Source organism: Oncorhynchus mykiss, chromosome 11, assembly GCF_013265735.2.
Source record: "Oncorhynchus mykiss isolate Arlee chromosome 11, USDA_OmykA_1.1, whole genome shotgun sequence".
Lineage (NCBI taxonomy): Eukaryota > Metazoa > Chordata > Actinopteri > Salmoniformes > Salmonidae > Oncorhynchus > Oncorhynchus mykiss.
Window position 1 is genome coordinate 41,674,844 of NC_048575.1, and position 24,958 is coordinate 41,699,801.

Genomic DNA, 24,958 nt, shown 5'->3' on the forward strand with positions numbered 1-24,958 from the left:
TGTGTTTAAGAGTCCCTCTCTGCAGTAAAAGGGCCCCGCGTCCCTCCCGCCAGGGCCTGTTAGAGCTGACGGGAAGAAGGGGAGAGAGGACCAGCCCTGCGTGGGCGAGATGGCCCACTCCCTAACCCCAGTCTCAAATTAGCCCTCTCAGATCAGACCTGACATCACAAATGACCCCCCTCCCCCAACTCTCTCTTTTATAATCCCTCTCTCCCGTCTCCACTTTTCTCCCTCCCCTCCTCTTCTCTGAATCGTTTGAGACGGAGGGCTTTTAAATGATGAGCCTCTCTCCATGAATAGAAAAACCTGATTCATGTACAAATGAGGACATTGATTGTCTCCCCTGTAGTCTTGTTTTGAAGATCTTCCCTCCACTAGGGGGTAATGTGACCGAAACAGTAGCTTATGTTAAACTAAATAGAACGAAAACCCCAGATTTTAACCAATGTAACTATGCAATTGAGTTGGAGCAGCAAGAGGACATGCCCCTCCCTACCTTCAGGATATGCTCAAACCCTACACCCCAACCTGAGCACTCCATTCTGCCACCGAAGATTTTTTGGTTATTTCTTATTAAATAAATAAATCGCATTGCGCTAAAATGCCTTGTACATTACGAGTACAATAGTGTACAATGTGTCAAGCTTTTTCCATTACTCTACCTTCAACATAACCAGGAGTTATACAATACAATACAACCATATTTTCTTCCATTTTAAATGCCTTGCCCATTTCCATTCCAGAAGTCACCTCCAAGCCCTAATTAACAGGAAACGCCATCAAATCAAACTTCTCCTGTCCCAATGGTCTACTGTCGTCTGGCAACTGGCACAGACAGGCTCCCTATTCAACTCACCCCTGGCATCTCATTTGCTAGAGTGCCACTGTGTGCGAGAGTGTGGCAGAGTTCAGTGGGTATGAAAATTAAATGGTGCCACTGTCATGGAGGTTAGCCGAGTGCTGTAGAAATCTAGCCCTCCATGGGCATATCGTGTGTGTGTGCGTGTGCGTGTGCGAGTTCGTGTGCATGTGCGTGTGTGCGTGAGAAGCGAGTCCTAGGTGTCAGCCCCGGAGAAGGTCTGTGGATTATGGAGAGCAGTAGAGTGGCACAGTGTTTGACACCAATCTCGCAGACAGGGCCTAAATAGGGAATAGAGAGGGCAACACTGGGGTAGGAGGAGTATGGCGTGGAGGGTGGATGAAGGATTGACAAAGGTAATGTGGTGGTACAAAGACAAGGCAAGACAAGGAGCTGCTTTGTTTACATATTTCTTAGGTGCACGTTTATGTGTGTGGGCACTGTACCTTTAAAGGGGCAATCAGCAGTTGCTACATCCATTTTTGAACTTATAAATGATTGATATGTACCCCATTGATTCTTGCAGAATATAACTAAATGCCTCATGAGCTTATTTCAACTGTCCTACCACATCAGAACCCCAAAATATAAGAAGAATTCAGCATTTCATGTAGGCCTGTTTAAAAAAAATCAATATCCAAGTTCCCTAAGCAAATATATTAGGCTATGTCTCACTTAGCACTAACACACAGCGGAGGGATGGCATGAATGCCTATTAATCAAGCAACACGAGACTGATGCAACTCCTTGTTTGAGCAGCCCTTAGAAAAAAAGACGTCCCTAGCCTTTGCTTCTATGTTTTCATGCAACACACATCTCAACATGAGAAAGACAGCTTTTGCATAGCAAGGGCATCCACGCTAGTCAGGGAGACCCAAGGCTCATGTCCCTTTCCACTGTCCTTGTTCCTTTTGCTCAATGCTTCAATTTACGGCTCCTAAATAACTTTCCCAAAATCCCTAGGTTTTCCCAGAAATCCTAGTTGGAAGATTCCAACCTCAATTTCTGGAAAGTAACAGGAGTGTCACCTCCTTATGTCTTTGAGATTCACTAATGATCCTTAGTTACTTCCTATCTAATGCTGTAGGAGTACAGTAATCAAGGACTTTCCACTGAGCCCATTGGTGTAGTTGAGTGTGAATGTATGTAAACGCAGATTATGCGTTTTGGACCTTTTGAGGAAAAATGCATAAAAAAATTAATTGTGTGATGATACTGTCCTTCATCTAAAGTGCTTTTACTGATTGGAATGATTTGAAAACTATACTTCGGTTCGTTCAATTTGTCTGAAATCAAGCAATGAATTAGACAGATCAATGTGGTTTTTTTAAATTATTGATTGAAAACTTCTACGTTGCTTTCAACAACTCATGTGCATGCACATTGAATAACGCTGGCGGCAATGTAGCGACGGCAGCCCGTCAGAAGTGTTGGAAGCATGGGTTATTGGGGGCGTGGCTTTGAGTTTGTTATTTTTGCCCACCCGTGAGAGTAAATTCATTCCAGTTAGTGTGGTCCATTATATTCCTTATTCAAATTTAAACTTGTACACTGCCAGCAGCTGAAATGATACTGTCATAAGTGCATGTGATATTAAAGAGCCTGATAAGGCTCCCCACTAAGGTTTAAACTTGGTTATGGCTACTTGGCTACTTGGTTATGATATTGTAGCTACTAAAGGAACCGACGTAATTTCTTTATTTTTACAAGGAATTGATTTAATAGCTCATAAACCAATTGAATATGTTTGGATCTGTGATTCAAAATTAAGACATGAACATGGAACAAGATGAAAGAAAATGGTTTGAATTACATTAAATATTAGTTTGCATTGTTATTTATTAGGTTTAAACAAAGGGGAAGAATAAGTTGAGTGTTGATAGAAATAGGTTGCAACTTGAAATATAGGTTTGGTAATAATCAAATAACAGTTGGAATTCAATCATATACAGTGCCTTGCGAAAGTATTCGGCCCCCTTGAACTTTGCGACCTTTTGCCACATTTCAGGCTTCAAACATAAAGATATAAAACTGTATTTTTTTGTGAAGAATCAACAACAAGTGGGACACAATCATGAAGTGGAACGACATTTATTGGATATTTCAAACTTTTTAACAATCAAAAACTGAAAAATTGGGCGTGCAAAATTATTCAGCCCCTTTACTTTCAGTGCAGCAAACTCTCTCCAGAAGTTCAGTGAGGATCTCTGAATGATCCGATGTTGATCTAAATGACTAATGATGATAAATACAATCCACCTGTGTGTAATCAAGTCTCCGTAGAAATGCACCTGCACTGTGATAGTCTCAGAGGTCCGTCAAAAGCGCAGAGAGCATCATGAAGAACAAGGAACACACCAGGCAGGTCCGAGATACTGTTGTGAAGAAGTTTAAAGCTGGATTTGGATACAAAAAGATTTCCCAAGCTTTAAACATCCCAAGGAGCACTGTGCAAGCGATAATATTGAAATGGAAGGAGTATCAGACCACTGCAAATCTACCAAGACCTGGCCGTCCCTCTAAACTTTCAGCTCATACAAGGAGAAGACTGATCAGAGATGCAGCCAAGAGGCCCATGATCACTCTGGATGAACTGCAGAGATCTACAGCTGAGGTGGGAGACTCTGTCCATAGGACAACAATCAGTCGTATATTGCACAAATCTGGCCATTATGGAAGAGTGGCAAGAAGAAAGCCATTTCTTAAAGATATCCATAAAAAGTGTTGTTTAAAGTTTGCCACAAGCCACCTGGGAGACACACCAAACATGTGGGAGAAGGTGCTCTGGTCAGATGAAACCAAAATTGAACTTTTTGGCAACAATGCAAAACGTTATGTTTGGCGTAAAAGCAACACAGCTCATCACCCTGAACACACCATCCCCACTGTCAAACATGGTGGGGGCAGCATCATGGTTTGGGCCTGCTTTTCTTCAGCAGGGACAGGGAAGATGGTTAAATTGATGGGAAGATGGATGGAGCCAAATACAGGACCATTCTGGAAGAAAACCTGATGGAGTCTGCAAAAGACCTGAGACTGGGACGGAGATTTGTCTTCCAAAGAGACAATGATCCAAAACATAAAGCAAAATCTACAATGGAATGGTTCAAAAATAAACATATCCAGGTGTTAGAATGGCCAAGTCAAAGTCCAGACCTGAATCCAATCGAGAATCTGTGGAAAGAACTGAAAACTGCTGTTCACAAATGCTCTCCATCCAACCTCACTGAGCTCGAGCTGTTTTGCAAGGAGGAATGGGAAAAAATTTCAGTCTCTCGATGTGCAAAACTGATAGAGACATACCCCAAGCGACTTACAGCTGTAATCGCAGCAAAAGGTGGCGCTACAAAGTATTAACTTAAGGGGGCTGAATAATTTTGCACGCCCAATTTTTCAGTTTTTGATTTGTTAAAAAAGTTTGAAATATCCAATAAATGTCGTTCCACTTCATGATTGTGTCCCACTTGTTGTTGATTCTTCACAAAAAATACAGTTTTATATCTTTATGTTTGAAGCCTGAAATGTGGCAAAAGGTCGCAAAGTTCAAGGGGGCCGAATACTTTCGCAATGCACTGTATTTGGTTTGAGCAAATGTAGTATATAATATGTCATTTTTAAGGGGGTTGATCCAGAGAGTATTTTTTTTTACAGTGTATAGGGAACGCTACTTTAATCATCACTCAATGGACCAAGGATTTTCCACTGAGTCCATCCAATAACACAAGACAGAGAGGCAGGTGTCTTTTCACTTTTTCCCCTACCTCCGCCCCACTCCTTTGCCATTCTGCAGACAGACAGATATACCAAGCCTGAGAGGACTAGACACAGCTGTGAAGCCAATTTCAGGGGCCCAATGGAAGAAAGGGTAGTAGACGAGCACTTGACCTCCCATTAATTGTCTCCCATGCATAACTACTTGTTAATTACTTCTGGAGCCGAAATGGCTTCATGAGCTACTTTGTTAATGGTCATTTGCTGCTGGAAATGAATGTTCTCAGTGGGTCTCAGATATGCATGCCTACCAGGCTCTTATAAGCCAAGGATATACCTCTACTCTGATACAGATGTTGCCACTGTGAACTTAAACACACCTTTGAAGTATTAGTGTACGAGTGTTGGCTGTGATCATTTACTATTTGCAGTTTGAATTAAAACTTAATTTACTATTTGCGGTATGAATGAGGTTTGAATGCGAACTTCCTCCATAGCTTCTTTACAAAACAAAATGCATTTTTTGTTTTACAGGTTGGTGTTTATCAAATCTATCTCTTCTCTATCTTAGTATACACTACCAGTCAAACGTTTTAGAACACCTACTCATTCAACGTTTTTTATTTATTACTATTTTCTACATTGTCGAATAAAAATGAAGACATCAACACAATTAAATGACACATATGGAATCATGTCCTAACCAAAAAAAGGGTTAAACAAATCAAAATCTATATTCTATTTGAGATTCTTCAAATAGCCACCCTTTGTCTTGATGATAGCTTTTCACACTCTTGGCATTCTCTCAACCAGCTTCACCTGGAATGCTTTTCCAACAGTCTTGAAGCTTTTCTCACATATGCTGAGCACTTGTTGGCTGCTTTTCCTTCACTCTGCTGTCCGACTCATCCCAAACCATCTCAATTTGGTTGAAGTCGGGGGATTGTGGAGGCCAGGTCATCTGATGCAGCACTCCATCACTAACCTTCCTGGTAAAATAGATTTTATACATCCTGGAGGTGTGTTGAGACATTTTCCTGTTGAAAAACAAATTATAGTCCCACTAAGGCCAAACCAGATGGGATGGCGTATCGCTGCAGAATGCTTTGGTAGCCATGCTGGTTAAGTGTGCCTTGAATTCTAAATAAATCACAGACAGTGTCACCAGCAAAGCACCCCCACACCATAACACCTCCTCCTCCATGCTTCATGGTGGGAAATACACCTACGGAGATCATCCGTTCACCCACACTGCATCTCACAAAGACAAAGCAGATGGAACAAAAAATCTGCAATTTGGACTCCTGACCAAAATACACATTTCCACAAGTCTAATGTTTGTCTCTCCTGTTTCTTGGCCCAAGCAAGTCTCTTCTTCTTATAGGTGTCCTTTAGTAGTGGTTTCTTTGCAGCAAATCGACCATGAAGGCCTGATTCACACAGTCTCCTCTGAACAGTTGATATTGAGATGTGTCTGTTACTTGAACTCTGTGAAGCATTTATTTGGGCTGCAATTTCTGAGGCTGGTAACTCTAATGAACTTATCCTCTTCAGTAGAGGTAACTCTGGGTCTTCCTTTCCTGTGGCGGTCCTCGTGAGTGACAGTTTCATCATAGTGCTTGATGGTTTTTGCAACTGCACTTGAAGAAACTTTCAAAATTCTTGAAATTTTCCGTATTGACTGACCTTCATGTCTTAAACTAATGATGCTTATTTGAGCTGTTCTTGCCATAATATGGACTTGGTCTTTTACCAAATAGGGCGATCTTCTGTATACCCTTCCTATCTTGTCACAACACAACTGATTGGCTCAAACACATTACGAAGGAAAGAAATTCCACAAATTAACTTTTTTATAAGGCACACCTGTTCATTGAAATGCATGCCAGTTGACTACCTCATGAAGCTGGTTGAAAGAATGCCAACAGTGTGCAAAGCTGTCATCTAGGCAAAAGGTGGCTATTTGAAGAATCTGAAATATAAAATCTATTTTGATTTGTTTAACACTTTTTTGGTTACTACATGATTCCATGTGTGTTATTTCATAGTTTTGATGTCTTCACTTTTCTTTTGCAATGTATAAATTGTAAAAAATAAAGGAAAACCCTTGAATGAGGAGGTGTTCTAAAACTTTTGACCGGTAGTGTAAATGATGAAATAATGATGCACGCACGCACTCAAACAAACAAACAAACAAAACACACACACAGAGACACACACAGAGACACACACACACACACACACACACACACACACACACACACACACACACACACACACACACACACACACACACACACACACACACACACACACACACACACACACACACACACACACACACACACACACAGGGGTGACATGCACCCCAACAATTTGAGGGGGCACAAAGTATGTGAGGATGGCTGGGCTAGTTCTCCCGTCAGAAAGTTGGAGAATTATTCATTTTTCAAACACCCGAAACAGATTTTTCCTGTATACATGTATCTAAGCATACCACTTAAGCTGTCTGTATCCTCCTGACTGGTGTTTCTTAAAAAAAAAAAAAACTTAATATGCTTCTCTGCATCTCTACTAAAATCTGGGTAAAAGATTTAAAGGAATGCGAGTCTTATTCAGTACATTTAGTTAATGCTTGCTGTTCTGAATTCTACCAACCTTGCCAGCAGGCATAGCAGCTAACATACAGGTAACTGGCAAAATAATGGATCTACTTGAGTAATTAAGGTATACAAATTAAATTGAAAGCAGGTGCTTCCATACATTTGTGGTTCCTGACTAAATTAAGCAATTAGCATTTCGTCATGCTAAGGGTCATGTATAAAAATGCTGGGTAGACCATTATTTTTTCTGCCATGCCTATGCCCCCATAGAATGACAATGCCCCCATCCACAGGGTACAAGTGGTCACTGAATGGTTTGATGAGCATGAACATAACGTAATCCATATTCCATGGCAGTCACCAGATCTCAACCCAATTGAACACTTATGGGAGATTCTGAAGCAGCGCCCGAGACAGCATTTTACAACGCCAACAAAACATCAAATTATGGAGTTTCTCATGGAAGAATGATGTCACATCCCTCCAGCAAAGTTTCAGTCACTTGTATAATCTATGCTAAGGTACATTGAAGCTGTTCTGACTAGTGGTGGCCCAACGCCCTAATAAGACACTATGTTGGTTTCCTTTATTTTGGCAGCTACCTGTAGTTAGACAAGATAGCTACTATATCTTGATTGATAGCCTGGAAAGGATTCCTGGTAGATAGTTATGAGGTAGTGAGATTGGGAACCTATCTGGGATAGCTAAAGTCAACTTCTTAAAACTCCTAGGTGGCTAGCCGTGTTACACAGAATCAACTGCAACAAATAAAAATGTGTTCCCACAAAAGTCAATGTCCACACCCCCGCTGAAATTTAATTAGCATAACACAAAAATTCCCATAAAAATCATTCAGTTAAAAATAGAGAGATGTTTTTTTTTGCGTTGGAATCATCTCAATCCACCGCGGCCACTTAAGTCGCACTTCCACATCTGCGGTAACATGTGGCAGAGCTTTAAGCGATGTTTGTCAGACCATGAGACGTCCCAAAAAAAATTATTTTCACAAAATCGTCTGTAGCGTCCGAACGTTTAGACCTTCAACTATCTGCTGTTCCATGTATTGAATATGTTACTCAATATGTTTGTCTGGGCTAATAGCGGTAAGTTCAAAAAAAAATGTTCATCCTTGATATGGCCTTCTTAAAACAATTTACATATAGTTTAGTAGTCCCCCCTTCCCCCCGCTCCCGGCTTAGACAGGTCTTAGACTCTTCTGGTTCTAATTTGATTGATTAGGATCCTCATTAGCGACGCCAATGGCTTTAAACAGGACAAATCTGAGGGGACACGTGCCCTTGTGCCCCCTATGGGCATGACGTCTCTACACACACACACACACACACACACACACACCTCCTCTCATTAGCTTCTGTCCCCTCACTCCTAATCTTCACCCTGTCCACATTAGTAGAATAATATACATACTTTTAAATGACGTTGTAATCAAGCAGGGTCATCTCCCTCTCCTTTATTCGTACAGGACAATGATAAGCAATTTCTATTATTTTAAGACCTTGTTCAAAGAGAAGGAAGCCGTGATAATGTGATTAAACGCTGAAGGTTTTCTACACTGCTCTTTAGACATTATTTCCCCTTTCATCGCTCATGACTGATTACATTTGAGCATTACTTGTCCTCTATATTGTAGCTTTTGAAAGCATCTAAGTGGCAGCATAGAAATAAAGGCTGAATTTGCCAGAACTTTCTAGGGTGTCTCTGCTCCTTGAAGTATGTACAGTGCATTCGGAGAGTATTCAGATGCCTTCACTTTTTCCACATTTTGTTACGTTACAGCCTTATTCTAAAATGTGTTAAAAAACATGTTTTTCCTCATTAATATACACCATAATGACATAGTGAAAACAGGTTTTTAGAAAAAAACCAGAAATACTTTATTTACGTAAGTAATCAGACCCTTTGCTTTGAGACTCAAAACTGAGCTCAGGTGCATCCTGTTTCCATTGACCATCCTTGAGATGTTTCTACAACTTGAGTGGAAACCCCCTGTGGTAAATTCAATTTGGCATGATTGGAAAGGCACACACCTGTCTATATAAGGTCCCACAGTTGACAGTGCATGTAAGAAGCTAAAACCAAGCCATGAGGTTGAAGGATTTGTTCGTAGAGATCTGAGACAGGATTGTGTAGGGGCAGGGTACCAAAACGTTTCTGCAGTATTGAAGGTCCTCAAGAACACAGTGGCCTCCATCATTCTTAAATGGAAGATGTTTTGAAACACCAAGACAGTTCCTAGAGCTGGCCGCCTGCCAAACTGAGCAATCGGGGGTTGAAGGGCCTTGGTCAGGGAGGTGACTAAGAACCTGATGGTCACTCTGACAGAGCTCCAGAGTCCCTCTGTGGAGATGGTAGAACCTTCCAGAAGGACAACCATCTCTGTAACACTCCACCAATCAGTCCATTATGTTGGAGTGGCCAGAATGGAAGCCACTCCTCAGTAAAAGGCACATGACAGCCTGATGGGACTTTGCCAAAAGGCACCTGAAGGACTCTCCGATCATCAGAAACAAGATTCTCTGGTCTAATGAAACCAAAGTTGATCTCTTTGGCCTGAATGCCAAGTGCCATGTTTGGAGGAAATCTGACATCATCCCTATGGTGAAGCATGGTGGTGGCAGTAACTAGATGAAAACCTGCTCAAAACCTCAGACTGGGGCAAAGGTTCACCTTCCAACAGGAAAACCACCCTCAGCACACAGCCAAGACAACACAGGAGTCGCTTCGGGGCAAGTCTCTGAATGTCCATGAGTGGCCCAGCCAGAGCCCGGACTTGAACCCAGCGACCAGCGATGCAGCGACGCTTCCCATTCAACCTGACAATCAATTTTAGAATAAGGCTGGAAAGTAACAAAATGTGGAAAAAAGTTAAGTGGTCTGAAAACTTTCCGAATGCACTACAATCAAGTTGTAGAAACCTCTCAAGGATGATCAATGGAAACAGGATGCACTTGAGCTCAATTTCGAGTCTAATAGCAAATGGTCTGAATACTTATGTTAATAAGTTATTTCAGTTTAATTATTTTTGTAAATTTGCTAGAATTTATAAAAACATTTTTTTTCACTTTGTCATTATGGGGTATGGTGTGTAGATTGATGAGTAAAAATGTTATTTAATCAATTTTAGAATAAGGCTGTGACGTAACAAAATGTGGAAAACGTCAAGGGGTCTGAAAACTTTCAAAATGAACTACAATCAAGTTGTAGAAACATCTCAAGGGTGATCAATGGAAACAGGATGCACCTGAGCTGAAGTCTCTTAGCAAAGGGTCTGAATACTTAGGTTAATAAGTTATTTCAGTTTTTTTATTTTTTACTTTGTCATTATGGGGTATAGTGCGCAGATTGATGAGGGAAAATTAAATGTAATCAATTTTATAATATATGTAATATATGTGTGTATGATATGATGGGATGGACATTATGGACAGTATGTAGATAAATTATGTCATATATCTGAAGGGATATATAGACATTATGGACAGTATGTAGATAAAATATGTCATATCTGAATACGTAATATATATTAGTACTGTATATGTACAGCGATAGGACTTGACTAGAATACAGTATAGATGAAGTGGGTAAAACAGTATATCAACATTATTTAAGTGACCAGTGTTCCCATGTCTATGTACATAAACAGCGGCCTCTAAGGTGCAGGGTCGAATAACCGGGTGGTAGCCGGCTAGTGACTTAAGTTCAGGGCAGGTTACCGGCGGAGGCTGGCTAGTGGTGACTATTTAACAATTTGATTGCCTTGAGATTGAAGCTGTTTTCCAGTCTCTCGGTCCCAGCTTTGATGCACCTGTACTGACCTCGGTTTCTGAATGGCATCGTGAATGAAAAGGCCATGGCCATTGATGTTCATTGATGTTCATTTTGGCCATCCTGTGACACCGGGTACTGTAGATGTCCTGGAGGGCAGGCAGTGTGCCCCTGGTGATGCGTTGGGCAGACCATACCACTGGAGAACCCGGGGGTTGCAGACGGTACAGTTGCCGTGACAGACGGTGATACAGCCTGACAAGATGCTCTCAATGGTGCATCTGTAAAAGTTTGTGAGGGTCTTACGCGACAAACTGAATTTCTTCAGCCTCCTGATGTTGAAGAGCCCCTGGTGTGCCTTCTTCACCACACTGTCTGTATGGGTGGACAATTTCAGATTGTCAGGCATGTGTACCCTGAGGAACTTGAAGCCTTTCACCTTCGTCACTGCGGCCCGTCGATGTGGATGGAGGTGTGCTACCTCTCGTGTCTTCTGAAGTCCACAATCAGCTTCTTCGTTTTGTTGAAGTTGGGGGAGAGGTTATTTCCGTGGCACCACTTCCGCCAGGGCCCTCACCTTCTCCGTTTCGGTGTTGTTGGTAATCAGGCCTATCACTGTTATGTCACCTGCATACTTGATAATTTAGTTGGAGATGTGTGTGGCCACACAGTCATGGGAGAACAGAGAGTACAGGAGGGGGCTGAGCACACACCCTTGTGGGGCCGTTGTGTTGAGGATCAGTGTAGTGGAGGTGTTGTTGCCTACCTTCACCACCTGGGGGCAGCCTGTCAGGAAGTCCAGGACCCAGTTGCACAGGGCGAGGTTCAGACCCAGGGCCCCTGAGCTTAATGTTGAATTGGAGCATGGAGGGTACTATGGTGTTTAAAGCTAAGCTGTAGTCAGTATTCTTACGGTATTCTACAGTATTCTGTAGCTGAACAGTAGTCTTAAGTACGTATTCCATTTGTCCAGATGGGATAGCGCAGTGTGCAGTGCGATGGCGACTGCGTCATCCATGGATCTATTGGGGCAGTATGCAAATTGCAGTGGGTCAAGGGTGTTGGGTAAGGTGGAGGAGATTTGATCCTTAGCTAGCCTCTCAAAGATGAGAGCGATTCGTAACATTTGAATCGATTTTCTGTGGAACGATGCAGTCATATCTTAAACATTTGAGTTGGGGACCGATGCATATCGGGTGAACCATTACATCCCTAGTTCTAGAGTGTGCGAGAATATAAGGACTTTAGCATATACCCACTTCAAAATCTCTTGATAGAGCTATGTATATTTGTGAAGCCCCCTATTTGAGCATTGTTTTCTGCTGAACTATCAAAGCTCAGTGGACAATGGTGGCACAAAGGTCGGATCCCATCCCACGCATGAGCTCCCTTCGACCTGCTCCACTTCTCTCTTTGCTTTGCATTCTGACACGGAGACTCCTGGCATCTTCTCGCCAGACAGCTGATTGTTGGTGGGGAAAATTTGCTGCTCCAACCTCACCGGGGTCCCTCACCTTTCTCAGGGAAAAACAGCAGATGTATGCAATGCTCTCTCACCTTTTTTCATTCCCCCTCTCTCCCCTTTTTTAATAGCCCCTGCTATTGTCTAGGTCTTTACCGACAACAAAGGGATAAATGCACTGCCTACTGTTGGTCCCCACGGTTAGGCCTTGGACATGACACGTGTCAGCCTATGATAAATTGGCTGCGTGTCTGTTCAATTTCAAATGCAAAGCTCTAGAGAGGGAGAGGGAGTGTGAGAGAGAGAGAGAGAAGGAGTGTGTGTGAGAGAGAGAGAGGGGGGAGAGGAGGCGGGCACATTTCTGGCGCGAGGAGAGAGGGAGAGGCGTCAGATGCTGGGTGTAAGTGTGTGGGGAACAGATAAGGTGCTGCACAAGTTTTAGTGCAGAATGCCCACTTCCTGGGGTTGGGTAGGTAAAGTATTGGCAGCAGGACAGGTGTGTGATGGAGGAGGAGTGTGGAGGCTGAACCGGTAGAGGCTCTTCCAGGATGCGGGTGAATAGTTGTGTGATATGTCCACATAAGCAATACTACACTCCCATCAACACCATCAACCACAATGTTTCTTCTAGGTGCTCAAGGCTTGAATAGGAGTCAGTTGATAGTTTATTTCCTTACATTTTCTTGGCAGGCTGATTAGACTTGTATGGGACAATCCATTAAAAGAGACAAAGCAGGATGAATAGACAGCAGCAGCAGTGTGTTGTTCCAGGAGATGCCTGGCTAATAATCTGCCTGTGCTAATCAGTGGAGCTGGGCTGGGAGAGTTGGCTCCCTCACACCAGCCCCGTGTTGGAGAAGAGGCGAGGACGCGGGCCAAATCCAGCTTCTATCTCCCAAGCCGAGCGCTCAGGAGGAGGGGGAAATCGGCTTCTAACTCAGGATCCCTGCCTGCCTGCCTGCCCGGGTAAAAGAAAAGGATGGCACTTTCTTTCACAATTGGCCTATGAGGTGACAAAGCTGATATTATGTTAATGTCAATCTAATCAGAGCGAGAGAGATGTCTCCTGGAAAGGCTTGGCAGAAACGGCCGCTAGCATCGCAGGGTCCTCCAACGTTTGGCCCCCTGCTGTGGCCCCGTACTCTCCTCCCCTCTCCTCCACGCATCCCACCTCAAAATAATCTATTTTCTTACAAAAGATGGCACACTCTTCTGATTGCAGTGGTTGAGCTCGAATGATATGATGCATTGCGAAAATACCGTGTTTTTCTGAAGAACTGAACACAATGAGTTGATTTCCCTCGGTGGTTAGAGAGAAGCAACCTGGCAACTTGGCACTGTTCTTAGACATTTCTCTCTCCCCGGAAAGCATCTAATTTTAGAGTCTCTCTGTATTGCTCTCTCTGTCTTTCTCGTGGTTGTACCTTGCTTTGTGATCAGACTCCCCTAGCTATCCCATCGCTCTGTAATGTGCAGTGTGAGACTGGAGTGGCCCTCCTAACGGCCGTACATGTCTCTTTGACCTTTAAATGTCATTTTCTAGGTGTGTCGGGGTGGATCACAGCTATTGCACAAATTCGATAAGGAGTTTATCTATCCCAGAGTCCTCTAGCCCTGCGGGAGGGGACACGCAGGGGTTGATGACCCTTTAGACCAAGCCGCCCCACAAGAAAGCCTCGGAAATAGCAGCATTGTAATCGTTTAGCATCCGGGAAAAGGAAGCCAAAAAAAAGGGTAGTAGGTAGTGTCTGGAATCAGTGCAGCCTGTGTGTGTGTGTGTGTGTGTGTGTGTGTGTGTGTGTGTGTGTGTGTGTGTGAGTGTGATCTATCCCCCAAGTGAACTCTTTGACACCTCATCTGCAGTGCTGACGAGGCGGCGCCAAGCCTTAATTGAACTGGGTTTGTCTCATCCCCTGCCCGTGGAGCACTCTCCCATGATCCTCTTCTCCATGGGTCAGTGAGGGGCGGGGTGGTGGGGAGGAACCCCCTGAGTGCCGGGCAATGGTGGGATTGCTATTTCCTTCCTGACGCCCACTGAGAGGATGTTAGATTGAAGTTATTTTATGCTTGGGTTACCTCTCTCTTTCACTCTTCTGCATCATATCTTCTGCCCTCGTCTCCTCTCCAACCCCCCCCACCCCCCCCACCCCGCTCCCAGATCTCTCCGTTCTGAAAAGCCCTCATGCAGGAAGAGGGGAGGAGGGTTTCAGTTACAGGTCGAGAGCAATGTGATTTTACTGAGATCATGCAGCTGAATAGGTATACTTTCCCCAATAGAGCTCAGTCTAAAATGGCAGTTATCTTCGAAAGGAGAGATGGCTTGTGTGGTATCAGTATGGGTGGCTCCTGCTTAATGTGTAAACCTGCAGGTTTTTTTCAGGGAGATCACAAACTCAAAATTTAAACTACCCATAATATGCTACGAGGGTAGAAGTCCTGTTTCAAGTGTAATGTTTTACATTATCTGTTGATTTGTGGGCTTGTAGATTTTCTGAGGCAAACCAAAAGTAAGACTCAAAACTATTTCAGCGGTGCTACAGGATTTAGTGTGTCTGTGTGTATTGCCAGGCAAGTTTTTTTTATTATCTCTAAGTGAGGAGCGCATTAGGAGGATGAGGGTAATGATGTGAGAGGCAGCAGTGTTGTGCCAGGGTGACCCTGTGGCTCACATCCATTCCCAGCCCAATGTGTTTCTGATTCCCTCTATCCCTCATCACCATCCACCGCCCCCTCTGACAGCACCACGTGCATATATTCTGGACTCAACACGCACGCACGCACACACACACACTCACACACACACACACACACACACACACACACACACACACACACACACACACACACACACACACACACACACACACACACACACACACACACACACACACACACACACACACACACACACACACAATCACACAAACTCTCTCTCATCCATTCACACACCTGCAAACACACAGTGATGCATGCAAACACTCCAGCTTGTGAAATCCATCCTGGTCAAACCTCTCTGAAGGGGTGAGGTCAGTGCATGAGCAGTGTTTCTGCCAGCCTGGGATGTTTAAGATGTGGGGGCTGCTTGTCTAGCTCTAGGACACGTTAACAGATGAGACCCTCCCCAGCCCTGTCAGAAACGTGCCCCTGCAAATTAAGACCTCTGTTTTCTTTACTCAAACTAACTGTGGGACATTCTCTCAGTGCACCCTGTATACTTGTGGCGGCCTGAGTGTTGAAAAGGCCCATTCGTAAGGGAACCCTGCGCTGCTCACATCCAAGGTTCATTGCCTATAATTGGCCTAGGGTGAACACAGCGCTTCTGCACAGAGCCGCTAACGTATTTGAAAATATATTGAAAAAGCTGATGAGAGACACAAGCTGTGTTATGGAATACCGAAGTTAATAGTAGGGGGGATTTTGACGAATGGATTGGCAAATGCGTCCTGATCTAGCCTTAAATTGCTTTTTCTTTTTTTTTTTGCCGGCACTTGGTGGTCTTAATTTATACATTTCCTCATTGACTGTGCAAGATCCTGATGCCACAAAGAGCACGGTTCACTTTCGGTGGAGGATAATGCATGCAGGAAAAGTCCCTTTACACTGTGTACATGTCCGGAGAGTTACTTTGACTATCACTCTGTAGAGCTCTCCAACACCATCAATACACAGACACACAGTGGATGTGTTTAAAACAGCAGAGGGCCCGACTCTCACGCAATGTGGTTTTGAGTACGTACATATATTTTTATTGCTGCATATATCACCCCACGCGGAGACATCTAAAAGAGCGCGTGATCTATACCAAAACATTAATCATCATTCATTGTATGTTAATAAATTCAGAATTTCTCCATTTACCATGCAGACGTCCACACGCGCTGGAAATGCAACCTTTCCAGAGCTCATAAATCACACAGACTGAGTCATCTGACAAAGTACCCAAACACAGGCAGAGCCGGTCCCCAGGGCACAAACACACACCATCTAATGTGGTGGAATCAGGGCTCAGAGCGGGGACTGAGCCCCACCGCCCCGACACCCCGCCCTGCGCTGCCTCACTCTAGCCTCCTCGCTGCCAACCCCTGCCACCCCGCTGGAGCGCAGCAAGATGACAGGCGGAATCAGAGGGGATTGTGGGATGCCTGTGGCCTCTGCATTGTCTTTGGGTTCAGCGGAGCCCCCTCTCTCTGTCTGTCTGCCCTCCAGGGTTCGGGCCATGCTGAAACAACACCCCCCTGCCCAGAGACCAGCCTGACACTGCTCTATGGAGACTAGTCCCCATCCTGTCTCTGCCTTATCACATTCACTCTCTTATTAAAATATGAAGGACAGCAGACAAGGTTGTTGATACCTGCAGTGTTCTGCTGGCCATAGTAGGACTTAGAACCAGGGTTGGGGAGTAACGGATTACAAAAAAACGGTAAATGTAATCCGTTACGTTACCAGCAAAAATATTGTAATCAGATTACAGATACTTTTGAAAAACTAGTTGATTACTTCGAGGATTGACTTTTAAATTCAGAAAGGAGGTTTTCGAAGAAAAAAAAAATCTTTGACACTTCTTTGGCCACAAGTCAGAGACAACTATGATGACACACCAAATGTGTTTGATGGATCGCGGGAACAGAGCAGGAATAGGCTTTTGGAGGCTACAGTCCAAGCCATGTCTTCCAATGGTACGACTGCTGTCGGCGTCCAAAGATGATCCAACTTGAATAAACTCTTGGAGGTAAGGATGACAGTAGTGGTGTAGTCTACGGTGATATGGATATCACTTATTACGTAGCGCAATGATGTGAATCACACTGCTGCTCTCCCATTTAGCTATTTGCGCCTTGCGGATTGTGGTTGTTGTGGATGGCTGTTCACAAATCTAAATGTGTATTTCAAACCAATGTTGGTTGAATTCAAGATGTTTACGCTGCCTGTCAATCATTGTTTTTGAAACCAGTTACAGCCAGGGAAAAATGTGCTCTTGCAGAAGCTTCATAGTGCGGATCCCAGCCTACAGAAGAAAAATGGGGCTTTTATTGCTCAATCTAATTCATGCTGATACAATATCAAAATAAATCCATAGGCCCAATGGAGACATGCTCCAACTCGTACACTCTTGATAGACTTCAAGGGACAATCTGTAATTGCTACATCCATTTTGGACGTATAAATGATACATATTCAAGTAAAGATATCATTGAATCGTATTATTATATGTAGTAGGAAGCGATGGGTTAGAAGAAGCCCACATAACCAACTGATAAAGTCCAACTTAACATCCATATGTGACCAGCTACGTGAACTTTAACATTGATTTATCCTGCAATAGATGTCGTTCAATTGGTAACATACATTTTTGTCTTCCTCACATTTTCTCAGATGTGCTTTTGATTTTTTTGGGGTTCAAAAGGCATTCATTTGACTCTTCATTGTAGCTCCCCCAACTTTAGTGTGGTTAACATCTCCAAAGCATTGTGCCTCAGTAATGACTGTATCAAATCCACACAGTGTGTTTCATAGAACCTAAGTGAATCAATGAAGAAGCAAAATGCCTGAAAGCTTGAGTTGCTTCAATTCTCACGTATGCGTTCTCCTCGTGGTGTAAATGGCTATAATCTAGCTGTTTAGGGAAGATTAGCGAAACAGAGATGGGATAGAGTAAATCTGAAGGAGAAAATTGTGAGTCTTCGCTCACAGCAAAAACATGAAGAAAAAACAGATCCCTCTGCTAATAAGTTTGGAAGGCCAATAATCAGTGCTATTCAGGTGTAAGGCTCTTATTTGTGTACATACACAACAGATTAGAGTATTTTTAGCCCGGGGGGGGGGGGGGGGGGCCTCCATTGTGCGTCTCCCTTTACACTGAATCCTACCTCTCTTTTTTTTTTATACCTTTTTACTAAAGGTGGTCATGAATAGGGTATACACTTGCTGAATGCTTCAGATTAAAAGATTAAAGGCTTTGTGGGAAAGATGCATCCTCTATAAACCTTAATATTGTCACATGGATGCTACAGTTGTGCTGTATTCATTATGCAGAGGGCCTCTCTAGTGCGAATAGAAAGATAATGTTATCACATGTTCCTCACCAGAGTCATCGCAATGTGCAAAACGACCAGCTGCCCTCTGATATGCAAAGCACCCTGGAGGGTGAATGGTGTCCCGCGCAATATATACGCAGGAAGAATACACAACATTATTTCGCCCCTCTTTTCTTCCCTTTTACCTCTCTCTCCCGCTCCCTCTCTTTGCCTCTCCCTCTCTCGCTCCGGATCCCCTCCCGTCTCAGGGGCCGCTTAGGCCTAGTGTCTCCGACGGGACAGCAGGACCCGGGGTTGTTTCTGACTTGGAAGCTGCTCGTGACTAATTGATTCGAAGTCTTGATAGGAAGCGCAACGTTTCACTTTCCCCTGAGCTGATCCACCCTTGCCACATGCTCAGATGTGCCAGGGTGTTCATGCATGCTGTCTGTCTGTCTGTCTGTCTGTCCGTCTGTCCGTCTGTCCGTCTGTCCGTCTGTCCGTCTGTATGTATGTATGTATGTCTGTGTGATATCAGAAGCATGTTTGTTTTTGCCTGAAGTGGCTGAAAACTCTACCCCGGTAATTGTAAATAATTGTTGAGCTGACTGTTGTTCTCCCCGTTGTAAAGAGAAGAGTGTGGCTTCACCTAACTGCATGTGCATTGATCTTCTCTCACTCCCAGAGTATTCTACAGTCTACTAGCAGAATGCACTCACTGCACTTCTGTTAGATCATGTTCATTGTGTTCTACCTATTGTCTTGACACGTTCCAATCCAATAAACACTATTGATCCCATTAGGACTTTTGTTGTATCTTCCAACTGTAGGGGATCTACTCTTGTTGTTGTTGGATCTATAATGCGATTTCTATCCGTGTGTCCCCTGACTGTTCTTTGTACTGTGTTTGTTGGGTCGGGTCCAGGGACCTAATGAGGCGGTTCTGATAGGCCCTGTCTCACAGGCCTCTGACTTCAGCACGCTGTGCCGCCCATGCCCACTCCAAAGACCTTAATTGATCTAATAATTTATCCGATTGGTCAAAGTAATCAGTCTCTCCCAGGTCTACAGGGCTGAACAATGACACGTCTTTAGTGCCTGCTGCCTGTGCCCCGTCTCTATATGTGGCCCACAGCGTGATCTATGTGTGTGTGCATGTGCGTGTGGTGTGCGTGTGCGTGTGTGCGTGTGTGTGTCATTTAGGCTAAAGGAGCAACAGACCATTTGAGAACCGGCATACTAATTATGGTAACATACACAGCATTATCTTTCAGCATTCCAATACTGGAACAAATCATGATAGCACATATTTTAACGGAGTGATAAAAAAAATACAGAAATTAAAAACATAATTGTCATTTCTAATTGAAGATGTTTTCATTTTTTTTTTCCAAGGCAGGTTTATAATTTTACCTCATTATCTAAACTAGGCTAAATTAAAATAAGAAGGAACATTGTGTTTTCCATTTTGTTACGAAGTATAGTATTATACGTGTACCTTCCCTGTGCGTGGTGTGATGTCCGTGTGAATTTCCCCTCAGGAAGACACATTGGCTGTATCCTGAAGGCCACTGGGGAATGATCAAGTGTGCCTCCCATCCGACCTGCTCCCCTTCCTATTAAGCTGACATTTCATCCCAGCATTTAATTCAGGCCCTTTCTAAAGAGCAGACAATAGTGCAGAGGGGTACAGGGACCCAGAATTAAGCAGTTTTACACCGAAGGGTAATTTGGTTTGATAAATGTGCCATTGCTGGTAACTAATAATACATATTTTAAGTAGCAGCCCAGTAAAGGTAGCATCATTATTAATGTGAGAATCGCCGTGTGTTTCACTCAGGGTTATGGTGCAAGGTCAGAGCGTGTTTCACTGAATTAAAAGCCATTTTGAGCTATGGCACTCCTAATCAACTCAGACCTTAAAGTGCATAGCTCAGTTATAATGAGGCACCAATGAATTTAAATAAACAGCAAGATCTAGTGATTTATAAAAGCGATGTGCTATCCTTATAGCTCGTTAGCCATGACGGATACTCTTTATTCTTCAGGATCTTTACCCACAGGAGCCAAGCTTTTAACCAAGTAATATCTACCTCTATTGTCAGAAGGCGCATCTCCAGCAGGACACTTATCCCAGTCATTATGAAAAGTGGCGACACAATGCAAGAGTAATGGTATATATGCAGTCCAAATAGATTATTTTCCCCCTCTCTCCTTTTGCCCATGTAGAACTACGACTCTAGAGTTTTAGGCCTATGAATTCATCATCATATTCTCGCATGCAGCTCTCATTTTACTGAAAGGAATCCTAATCCTTGATACAGGAAATGTTTTGAATTTAAAGGGGTACTTTTGGTCGGGGAATTGATAGTAGTGGTGCTTAGTGATGTGGGGGGGGGGGTCTGCTTTTAGGATGATCACTTATATAAATTATAATATTTTTATGAGAGAAAAGTGGCTAGGGCCTATTTAAACTATTTTTATTTGAAAAAGGAACGTTCTTTGGTGAATAACGCGCTACCATTAATATGCTGATTAGGAACTTCTCTGAATAAGGATGTTTGATGCTCTCTCGCTCCTTCCCCTAGATTGGGAATTAATGTGAAAGCAGTGTGCTGTCTGCCAGCAAGGGCAAAAGATTTTTCTCCCCCAAAAATGTTGTATTGATCTGGCTTCTTGCAATTACGTCTTGTGCACATGGGCCGGCAGTGCTTAGGCTAATGACCCTGGTGGCTGGGCCCTGCGCAGTGACGACGCTGCGGTGCTTTAGCCCTGGCCAGGCGGAGGGCGGGAGGGAGCAGTGATGCGTGCCCGTGTAGCCGCCCCCCGCCGCCCTCCTGCCCCTCCTGTTGGGACACGCCAGAGCCTTAGCCACTTCATCAGCCCCTTTGTCGCCCGCCTCTCTTTTGTGTCGCCCTTGAAGGACACGGGCAAAGCCACCTTTTTTTTTCATTATACAACTTGATGCAGCTATTCACTACAGGGCTTTGTAGGTGATCAGTGGATTGGGTCAGCCTCCTCTAAGCCGGCCTCGGTTTATTCCCCCTTCCCCTGATTCCCTCAGCTCAACTCACCCACAATGTTGGAAGTTGGAAAACAAATGACCTGACCACATTCAGTGTTGTTTGCACGTTTTTTTGTTAGTCCTGTGACTCGAGCAGAGGCACACAATCAAGCAGAGGCATACTCATCAAGACTAAGACAACATCATTCCTGCAGCGGGGAACATGTTACTCTATGTTATTTAACCTTTATTTAACTAGGCAGGTCAGTAAAGAAAAACGTATTATTTACAATGACAGCCTACCCCGGCCAAACCCGGGCGACGCTGGGTCAATTGTGCACCACCCTATGGGACTCCCAATCACGGCCAATTGCGATACAGCCTGGAATCGAACCAGGGTCTGTAGAGACGCCCCTAGGACTGAGATGCAATGCCTTAGACCTCTGCGCCACTCGGGCTAAGGCTCTGGCGTGTCCCTATTGAAGAGAACAGGGAGGGGATGTCCGCCCAAAACCGTGGAACCACTTCCTTTTGATTTCATTTTTGATCAATTAGATAGTGTGTTCTCCATGCAGAAGCCACTAGGCTCAGATGTCGCCTCCACTTTTGATAATAAAATCTGATAACCTGCCTATTTACATCTCAACATCTGAAGCCATACTTAGCTCAACACTCAAAAATGATTTCCTCTCTAGCTGGCTTGTCGGATGTTGGAGCTTTCCATTTGTCAGTGTTGAGGATCGTGTCTTGAGAAATACTGTTATAGTCAGAAAAAGAGGGTGGGATAGGTAGGGGGCCATTTTCCCTCGCCAGTAGGTGGTGGGAGTTGTTTTTTCTCCCCGGTGTTAAAACATACATCAAGTCACAGAGTTGCTAAATCATTTATATTGGTTTGGGATTCAATGTCAATCATTAACGGAAGGGCGGTAGGTAGCCTAGTGGTTACAGTGTTGAGTCTGTAATGGAAAGGTTGCTAGTTCGAAACCCCTAGGTGAAAAATCTGTTGATGTGCCCTTGAGCCAGGCACTTGACCCTAAATGCTCCAGGGTTGGCGTAGATAATGGCTGGCCTTGACCACACTCTACAAAGTGGTCTCAGATAAAGTGGGATAAAAAACATTTCCAATTCACATGTGTACTAATAAACACAAATTTAAGCACCCACTGAAAATAATATCATTAAACATGCTGCTTAGTTTTATTATTACACTTTCTCAGTTGTGGAATACAGGACCCAGCTGGGTATCAAACCTACAGTAAGCCACAGACAATATTGGAGCAAAGCCTGGACCAAAACTCATTTCTCTTGAACCATTGGTCACATTCTGGCTCCGGCTTAAGAAGTGAATGGTATTATATCAATGTCACATACTCAGCATTATGTGTAAGTCACTAAATGGCATCCATGCTGTAGTTATTGTGGTTTTATGGCTTTATATTATAACAGGCCTCATTGACAGCCTGTATATCATGAATAATTGACTCTAGTATAATATCCCATATTCAAACAACAGCTACCATTTCCTACACTGCCATTCCTTGAATTGAACTACATACGTTGTTTATTCAGCTCTATTTCTCATATGCATGCTTTTCTGTTTCTCCTCCCTCCCTTCCCCTCATCTGGGCGGGTAAACACCAAACACGCTGCGGCTGTTTTGGGCTGGAGGTCATTGATTTGTCTACCTCTCCCCATAGGTCAGCTGGATCGCCCGGCCCCGGGTGCCTCGGCTCCGAAAATGAGAAGCCCCGCTCGGCTCCCCTGCCGGCGACCGGGAGCAACCCTTGCCCGCGCCCGCCCGATGATTAATGCCACCCCCGTCCAGCCACAAACCTTTCTGCCGCAGATAATGCCAGGCAGCAAGCACGCCTGACACTTTTAATGTATAATTAAGTAGAAAAAGTCAGCACTGGCTATGCAAATTTTTTTAAATGATAAATGACGCTGCACAGCAGCAGGGATTGATTTGGTGTAAATGAAACTAATTAAGGAAATGTCAAACATAATTAATAAAACAGGTTTAAGCTGCAAAACATTGTCAATTGAATGAATGAGGAGGCATTGGCTCCCATTGTTCCGGCTTTATTTAGGGCTTGTGTTTAGCTTGTTCTCTGCTCCAGAATGCACTCTCCCCACCTCACACCCTCCACCACCAATTCCCTGAGAGGGGGAAAATAAATGTGCTTGTCTCTCCGCTGACTGTAGAAATTAATTGCTGAAATCTTGTCCCATCCAAGTGTTACATTCACTCGCAGGACATTAACATAACTAATTTGAAAGAGCCCAAATGACTGCATAATGGAGCTCCGTCAGCACGCATGACAGTCGCTGGTCATACCAAATTAGCTCGGTTTTATAATTGAAATTTTTCCCCTGTTCCAATTTTTATACAATTTTCCCCCACCCATTTTTTCCCTCCCTCCTCCATGCTATCTTTCCTCTTCTTCTCGATAAGAACAAAGGTTTTATAATTTACAAAAAGAGTGCTTGACCTATAATTAGAGGGAAGAGTGTAGGGGAGGGGCTGCTGGAGGAGTCCCATCCTTAGTCCTGGTAATGATGCTGGAGACCTTGTAGCCTCCTGGGAGCCCTGAGAATAATGGGATGGGCTATTTTTATGGAGGACCAGAGCAGTGTGCCCCCGCTGGGGCGCTGAAGCCCTGGTGTGGTGTGGCGCAGCGGGGGCTAGCGGGGGCCAGCTCTCAGCCTGCCAGCCACAACCCTGCCCATCAGTTCCACCCATCAGCCCAGCCTGCCCCGTCAGCCCTGTGCCCCATGCCATCCGCTGCTCCTGCCCTTGCCGCGGAGAGAGGGGATGGGGGAACATCTGCCGCTCTCCCTCCCCGCACAGAGAACTCACTGAGAGAGAAGTAGAGGGGAGTCTTACTTTCACATGCACAGTCACAGGCGTGTACAGACACTCAATAATATTGTGTTCATTCTCACTCGTGTGTTCTTTTTTTCATTATCCAAGTGAGGACTCTTAAATAAATCTTGTGAAGGTAAATCTTAAATCCCTTGCGTTGTTTTTATTATTATGTCTGGATGACTAGCAGTGCTGGCCTCCCTTTTACCATTTGCGCTAAGATGATTTTCCCAGCAGCTCTTCCAGCCCGGCTCCTGTATTTAAGGATTTGGGTATTTAAGAGCATCGCTCCTATTCCACACCCTTTCATTAGACTATCTTCTTTCGCTATTATTCCTGCGACTAGAGGAGAGCTAGTTGGTAATTAGTGGTAGTTCATAATGAGTGTGGTCAAATGAGTTATGTTCCGAGTTAGGCTCAGGGATATCAGTTCATGTGAATTATTACCACATGCAATTCTCCAGGAGCACTTAAAAGCTCATCACACACACATTAGAGGTGGTATATCTCACTGGAGCCTACGCTTTGTGTTTATTGCCTGGTCTTGTTCGTTGGCGAGCGGGTATCAAAGCTGCCTGCACCAAACATAACCGTGGCCATGAGGTGCCAGAGCTGTCTCCATACGCTCGTACTGCAGCATAGGAAAGCAATAC

At 44.0% G+C, this 24,958-nt stretch overlaps 1 long non-coding RNA gene across 1 annotated transcript in view; it reads left to right on the forward strand.

Moving 5' to 3' along the window:
• Window positions 1–24,407, forward strand: part of LOC118937445 — a 29,455-nt gene extending 5,048 nt beyond the window's left edge. The window contains exon 3 of the long non-coding RNA XR_005034795.1: window positions 23,137–24,407. This is a non-coding gene — a long non-coding RNA (uncharacterized LOC118937445). The remainder of the gene's footprint in view (window positions 1–23,136) is intronic.
• The last annotated feature ends 551 nt before the right edge of the window (window positions 24,408–24,958 follow it).